Raw genomic sequence first — 7,590 nt, forward strand, 5'->3', positions numbered from 1 at the left:
GGGCCTGGAGGACCTTGGTCGGGGAGGGGAGGGAGAAGCAGCGTCGGCAAGCAGCAGCCGCGTTCTTTTTCTCATCACCAGCTCAGTGAGGCCAGGGAGGCGAGGACAAGAGACGCTGGGCCGCTGTAATATTTGTGTTCCGATTTGAACAGAGTGGAGGCATTTTTCTGAAAGGCACCTGTTGGAGGATTTGGTTGTGGCTTCTGTAGTTTTTCTAGATGGTTCTGAAAACCTCAGGCCAGGGTGAAGGCCTGGGGTGAGATGAGAGTGGCCGTCCCCTTGGGCTGGGCGTGTCCCATGTGTACAGGGGTCCCCTCCCTTGTCATAGACTGGGCACCGGCCTTCTCATTCATCGCCACCTTGAGACATCTAAGCGCGTAAGGACGGCCTGAGTCTGTAGTAGCCAGGCGGGCCCTTGTCCAGCCCAGAGGTCACTGTGGGCCAGGAAGTGTTCCCTCCATAGCTGTTGGGTCTGGAGCTCTGGAGTGGAAGGGGGCCTGGTGGTGGAGGACATGTCGACTTTGGTCTGGGGGGGCCCAGGGTGCCCTCCCATGCATGTCAGTGGGTGCTGGGATGTGGCCTCTAGTGCCTGGGGTGGGCAGAGGAGGGCGATTGTGTAACTCCAGGCCCCACCTTTGCCCTGCAGGTACCCAGTGAGAGGAACCCAAGCGGGAGGGAATAAACTTCGTTCCAAGTTCCCCCCGCGGAAGGGTATCAACTTTGGGCGTCTCCTGGGTGCTGACATCTCACACCAGTGCCCCAGCATCCATGCCCTTATGTCCAGGGCCTTTTCCTCCCCTTCTACTGCCCTGACCCCGCAATGTGCCTGTCCTTTGTTTATAGAGCCAGTGTTCTGATACATGCGTGCATGCGTGTGTGTGTGTGTGTGTGTGTGTGTGTGTGTGTGTGTGTGTGTGGTCTGGTGGGCGGATGCACGTGGGATGGGAAAGACAACGTGAGGCCAGTTGGAGGCTGCAGAGGAGGCTGCGAGGGGCAGTGGGGGATGGGGCGGGAGTTTGCATGAGAGGAAGGAGGGTGCTGAGAGATGGGAAAGAGCTTGCCCCCTTCTTCCTTGCCTTTCTCAGAGAGGCTACTGGCCTTTCTTGCCTTTCTCAGAGAGGGTCCCAGTAGCCTCTCTGAGAATCACTGACCGTGGGAGACTTGCCGTGGTGGAGGGGGACCTCGGGCCTTTCCAGGGACCCTCAGGATGCTGAGGTTTTCCTCGCCTTTGCCAAGTTCTGCTCTGATTCTCATCTAGAATAGACTCCCTATCTGAAAAGATTTTGTTGTATCTCCCTTAGGAGCTTTGGGGGCGCAGGAGAGGCTGGAGCAGGAATGTGGAGGCCAAGTGCCCTTTTGAGTTGAGGGCACAGGAGGCTACAGTAAAAGGAACTCAATTCAGATGGAAAACTGCTCCTGGAGAAGAACTGTAGGGTGCTTGGGTGAGTGTCACAGGTGAGGGTAGCCCGTAGACTCAGATGCTCAGAGCTGGGAGGGAACATGGAGATGATCAAATCCATCCCCCCACCCATTACACAAGTGGCAAAACCAGGCTGAGGCAACGACCCCTGACAGAAGCTTGTGCCCACCCTGAGGGGAGGGTGTGGGGAGGATGGCCTTTGACAAACTACGCAGTTCCCTTTATGCCGCTCTGGGAGCTCACAGCCACTGACAGCCCAGGAGGCTGCGTTCGTGCAGGAATGGGGAGCCCTTAAATATACCAAGGTCCAGAGTCAGCCAGGCCAAGCATTTGGGGGTCTTGGGCCACTGTGATCGCATGTAAATGGTCAGGGTCTTCCTAGCCAGGGACACCCCCAAGCCATGCCAAGCCCTTCCCTGGCTGTGCCCAACAATAGATGGTTCTGGTCCCCGCGTCTGGCTCCCGAGGTCCTGCTGCACTTGTGCCAACGCTGTGCTGAGGACTCCCAGCCCCAGGGTAGGGGATGAGCCTGGGTGTGGCTGAGCTGTGCCAGTCTGTGTCCTGCCAGCCACCCTCTGCCCTCCTGAGAGACAGGTGTAGTTGGAAGAGTCTGCTTCTTAGGAGACTCTGAGCTGGAATGGGGGCCGAGAAGTCTCGGGTGAGGATGGAGGGGGGGCCTCAGCCCTGGGCTGCCACCACTGCTAACCCTGAGTGGCGCTGTCCTTTCCTGGAGGGACAGAAGCTGCTGGTGCCCTGCTGCAAGGCAGGGCTCCCCCTCCAGACCCTGGCACCTGAGAGCTCTGGGATGTGGGTGGAGGGGGCAGAGAGGGGCCTTCTTGTTTGGTGCGGCCTGGAGAGGGGCAAGAAGACTGTGAACCAGAAGAGTCTAGAAAGCCCTCAGAGAAGTACCCAGTTCCTTCAGAGTTTCAGATGGAAGCCTGTTACCGAGATGGACTGCCTGAGGCGGAAGTCCTGTCTCCCATCCTGTTAAGTCTGCCCTGCAAGGTCTGGGACGCGCTAAGGGAGCCTCCTCCACACCTCAGGCCTCCAGCCCCAGCTGCTCCCTGTCCAAAAATAACCCTGAAGTTCTTTGCTGTGCTTAACGCCCACCTGCACCACCTCTCCCAACCATCGCTCCAAGCAAGACTGCCCAGTGATGACGGTAGTCACTTCACACCACTCAGGTCTCCAACCCAGGGCCGGGAGACAGCTGTCCGGTAAGAAGGCTTTACTTTTGGAGTCTGGCTTTCTCTCCGGCAAGTCCCTCTGTTCCCAAGCTCCCAGCACCTGCCAGCAGCACGTCCCCGTCGTCCTCCGTCCTCCCGCCTCTAGTAGGGCCACCTGGCCAGGGTGCTGGGAAGCAGAGGGTGGAGTGAATCTTCAGGCTGTGGAGGCCGGTCGCCTTTCATCCACAGGCACCAGAGATTGAAAGCTGAGGTTCCCCAAACAGCAGCCCTAGACTCACTCCCTCCCAAGACGGAAGAGGAATCACGGAAACTGGGGAAAGGAAAACAAACCTTCAGAGGAGCAATTTCGGTTTAATGACACCATTCATCATTCATTTTTTAATTAGGAAAAGCTCCCTAATGAGACGCTTTTGACAGCTAATGGGATTCTCAATTTCCATGAGAATCATTCTAGCCCAGAGGATTAGGGGAGTTGCTGCTCGCCAAGCCTGGATCTTCTTTCCCCAGCGTCCAATTTCGTTTGCAAATAATGACGGTTCCCGGGTGCAGTGGAAACCCTTTCCTGACATCATTCATGTGGCTCCCAGTGCTGGCCGGAAAGCTCTGCAACTCCTCTGCCTTAAAAAACTGCCCAACACTGATCTTCCTCCGCCCAGGACTTGAGTAAGTGGGAACAAAAAACACAAGCTGCAATGTTTGTTTCTAAATATTTTTATATTGTGTATATTCTGTATATTTTTGTTGTAACATATTATTTGAGCACAGATTCCATTAAAGATTTTTTTTTTTCTTTAAGCCATTGGTTATTCAAGAAGTGACCTCAAGGGCTGCCATTGGACTCTATTTCATCTCAGTTTGGGTTAGGGAGGGGGAGAGTGTGGACAACAGTGGGGGTGGGTCTACGATGTATGCGCTACAGACGGGGCGTCCGTGCTCGGTGCTGGTGTTTCCAGCTTGGTGGTTCTTTTTTTTTTTAATAAATTTATTTATTTATTTATTTTTGGCTGCATTGGGTCTTCGTTGCTGCGCACGGGCTTTCTCTAGTTGTGGCGAGCGGGGGCTACTCTTCGTTGCGGTGCGCGGGCTTCTCATTGTCGTGGCTTCTCTTGTTGTGGAGCACGAGCTCTGGGCGCCAGGGTTTCAGTAGTCGTGGCACGTGGGCTCAGTAGTTGTGGCTCACGGGCTTAGTTGCTCCGCGGCACGTGGGATCCTCCCGGGCCAGGGCTCGAACCCGCATCTCCTGCATTGACAGGTGGACTCTTAACCACTACGCCACCAGGGAAGCCCAGCTTTGTGGTTCTTACTGTTTCTTGAATTACTGAGTTCTTTTGAGTGGTTGATGAAAGCACGATTTCTCTGCCCATAAAAATGCACAGATAGACAATTTCGTGTACGATTTAGGGGGAGAGGGCTGTGAATAAGGAAACTCATCCATAGTTTCAGGTCAAGAAACTCTGTGCCAGCTGTCCTGGTGGGTGCCCTGCCTTCCCCTTCCACTCTTACACGGTACCCCAATGAGAGCTTAATATTTTGACTATTATTATTGGAGGAATTGTCTTCAAAATATCCTAGGTACTTCCTTCTTTACCCCAATGGTCTAGTCTTTAGGTCTTTCTAGAGGCTGTCAGCACCCTGATCTTGAGAAGCGATTAGGAATGTTCTCAGGGTAAAAGGGCATGGACAGTTCGCATACAGAAGGGGAAAATAGGGGCTTCCCTGGTGGCACAGTGGTTGAGAGTCCGCCTGCCGATGCAGGGGACACGGGTTCGTGCCCCGGTCCGGGAAGATCCCACATGCCACGGAGCGGCTGGGCCCGTGAGCCATGGCTGCTGAGCCTGCGTGCCCGGAGCCTGTGCTCCGCAAGGGGAGAGGCCACAACAGCGAGAGGCCCACGTACCGCAAAAAAAAAAAAAAAAAAAAAAGAAGGGGAAAATAAGAGGAGCATTAAGTGTTAAGGTAGAGTCTGGTACTTGGTAAGTTTAACAATCGAGTGGGCTTTGAATGGATGAAAGCTGAGGAGGTGATCCGTTCTCACCAGTTTTTCTAAGCTGACGGCAGTGTATGTAGTTTTGCCATTCGTAACTTTCGCTGGAGGATTAAACAACCCTGTTAAATTCACTGTGGGAGTCGTTTCCCTTAAATGTTTTCACATCAGTTTTCTGTGTATCATTTACAAATATTTTTAAAGGCTTTCTGGGATGGCAGAAGTCACCCCAGAACAAACTTGAGAGCAGGGTTCAGCCTAAAGCTCCAGGAACCCACTTCTGTTTGGAGTGTGGAGAACTGACTCCCCTAGAAGGAAAGTCTGGATCCTGTCAGCAGCCGTGTTCCCAGGACTCAGTTCCAGGTTCCGACACCCGAGGCAGTTAAAGGTAAGCTCCCTGGCAGCCAAAAGTCGTTAAGCCAGCTTTGGACTTGGCCTCTTATCACTTCCTTCTTCACTCTTCGGCTTCCTCCCTTCTACTTAATGAAGATTCTTTCTTCCCATTACTTAATGTTTACCAATAATGAGGTAATTATGAAGACCAGTTACTGGGTACCTACTATGTGCCAGGGCACTGGGCGAGAGGCACTTTCAATCTTACTCTCATTTAATTGCACAGCTACTTGGTGTGAAGTGGGTGTAAGTACACCCGTATTGACACATGAGGGGAAGGCTTAGAGAAGTTCAGTAACTTGCTAGTAGGGTCACACCCAAGACTGCCTGGTTCCAAAGTTCGTGTTCTCAGCCTCCGGGTGTTTGTATAGAACTTTAAGGACACTAAGTTTGTAGAAGCAGCAGGGTGTTTGTTTAAAGAGCCAGTCTCATTGCCCTGGGCCTAGGGCCATCGGTCACAGCCGTGAACCTTGGAACATGAACTCCGGTGTTCACTTAACAGGATCTCCATTTTGTCAGCCCTCCCAGAGGTAGGTCACAAGAAAATCAGCAGCTATCACCCCCTATCACCCCCAATTTCCAAAATCTAGCATTTATGCCAGCGCAGAGTGGTATGAAGTCCATGAGGCACATTTAAGAAGTTTAGCAGATACAGGACTGGAGCGGCCTTCTTAGACCTCCAAATGGAAAGACTTCATTGAAGCCAGTGGGGTTTCCATTACTAAGAAGACACATGGTTAGGAAAATGTAGTCCCAGTAACTGAATCTTATTTCTGAGACACGTGCAGGCTTTTCTGGCATCTGGTATAAGTGATCCTCTGGTAAAGGAGAGGCATTCTGTCATGGTTAATAATGAATGAGAGTGAAAGGAATTGACTTGGGTTATTGAGTTCGAAAGGTAAACTCTACTAGACAATGAATAAAACATTGTGATGGGAATTGCTCCTACACTCTGCCTCATGCCTCCTGCAAGATGCAGAAAGGTGTCTCCCAGCAGGTGATTTGATTTCCTTCAACAAATTCCTTAGCCTAACAAGTATAATTTCCCCCATAAACTTGTTGTGAATTAATAAAAATGTCAGGCTGGAGAACTGAGCTCACTGAATAAAAATGACTGTGCTGGTGAGAAGCTAAGTTGTTTTATTATTATTATTATAAATATAATTACAGATAAATTGAGACCATTTTTGATATGTGACAAACATACATTTCCTGTGTATAGCACACAAATAATACATAATGTATTCCACACTTGAACAAATGCTTTTTAAAACTTTAAAAGTTAATATATTAGCTTATTAAAATTTGAATACAGTACATGTTTTTGGTCATGAGCTCTTTGAGTTTCTTCTCATGGCCCACAAGATATTCAACTCCATGTCACTATTTTCCTTGTCTACAGTAGTGATATACAGTTTATCATACACTTTTAAAATAAGACTGCTTTATATATAACTGTGTAATGTAGTGAGCTTACATTACAAAAAGTATATATAAAAGTACATATAAAGAATATGTAATTATGCCTTGACTCTTTCCATAAATGACTTGAAGCAGGTAATACATTTGCTTTTAAATGCTATTTACAACATGGACTCTTGAATGATATGTGAATTTGAAAATGAAAAATATGTTTTCCAGACTCAAAATGTTGATGTCTTAGCATTGTTTATTTAAAAATTTGATTTCCAAGTGGGCAACCCTACATTAGAAAAAGATTCAAGGGCTGTGCCATAAAATCGCTTGTTTTCCATAGTCATTCTGAATTTAATGCTATAAAAAAGATGCTACTTGGATTTTTTTTCCTACACTGACTATGATCCAAGTTATTAAAGTTTAAAACCATATGAAAGCCTTTATGAGGATCCTGAATTGTATTTCTCATTAAAGAAAAGAAATGGCTCAGTGAGTCATGTCTCTAGACTTCAGTATAAGAGAAAGCAGAAGGCCACTGTCAGTCATTTGGAAAGTTAAAACTCAGCACTTAATGTGAATTTAGATGAGTGTAGGAGAGAATTTTTATGGGCTTGTGTTCCTCTGAGCATCCTGAGGGCAGTGAGAACACAAGACTTCTGATCTTCTAAACAAAAATCGTTATCAAATGGATTTATTAAAGAGCTAAGCAGAACAAACTGCAGTCATATGTGTGTAGCTACAGTTGGCTTCCATGGGAATTATAAATGGCTCTGAGAACACTTTCAATTGATTCAGAATAAAACAATTTAAGGCTTGCAACAAATGTACAAAAAACTAAGAGTAATGATTAACCCTGACATGAAGAATCTCTGTTACATTTGCTTGTAAAATTTATGTACTTTGTTTCTTTTTTAACACTCTGTTTAAAAACTCCAGCATTTTCATCTGAAAGAAAAAAGAAAATATAGGCTCTTGGCAAATACCTGTGAACAAATGAAGAAAAGTGATGGGGCCACTTCTGCAGTAGCTTTCCATCAGAGATAATGTTTTATCTTGAAGCTAGTACATCTATTTTTTTTTTTTTTTTTTTTTTTTGCGGTACGCGGCCTCTCACTGTTGTGGCCTCTCCCGTTGCGGAGCACAGGCTCCGGACGCGCAGGCTCAGCGGCCATGGCTCACAGGCGCAGCCA

The sequence above is a fragment of the Hyperoodon ampullatus genome (genome assembly GCF_949752795.1).
Source record: "Hyperoodon ampullatus genome assembly, chromosome: 19".
NCBI classification, from domain to species: Eukaryota; Metazoa; Chordata; class Mammalia; order Artiodactyla; family Ziphiidae; genus Hyperoodon; species Hyperoodon ampullatus.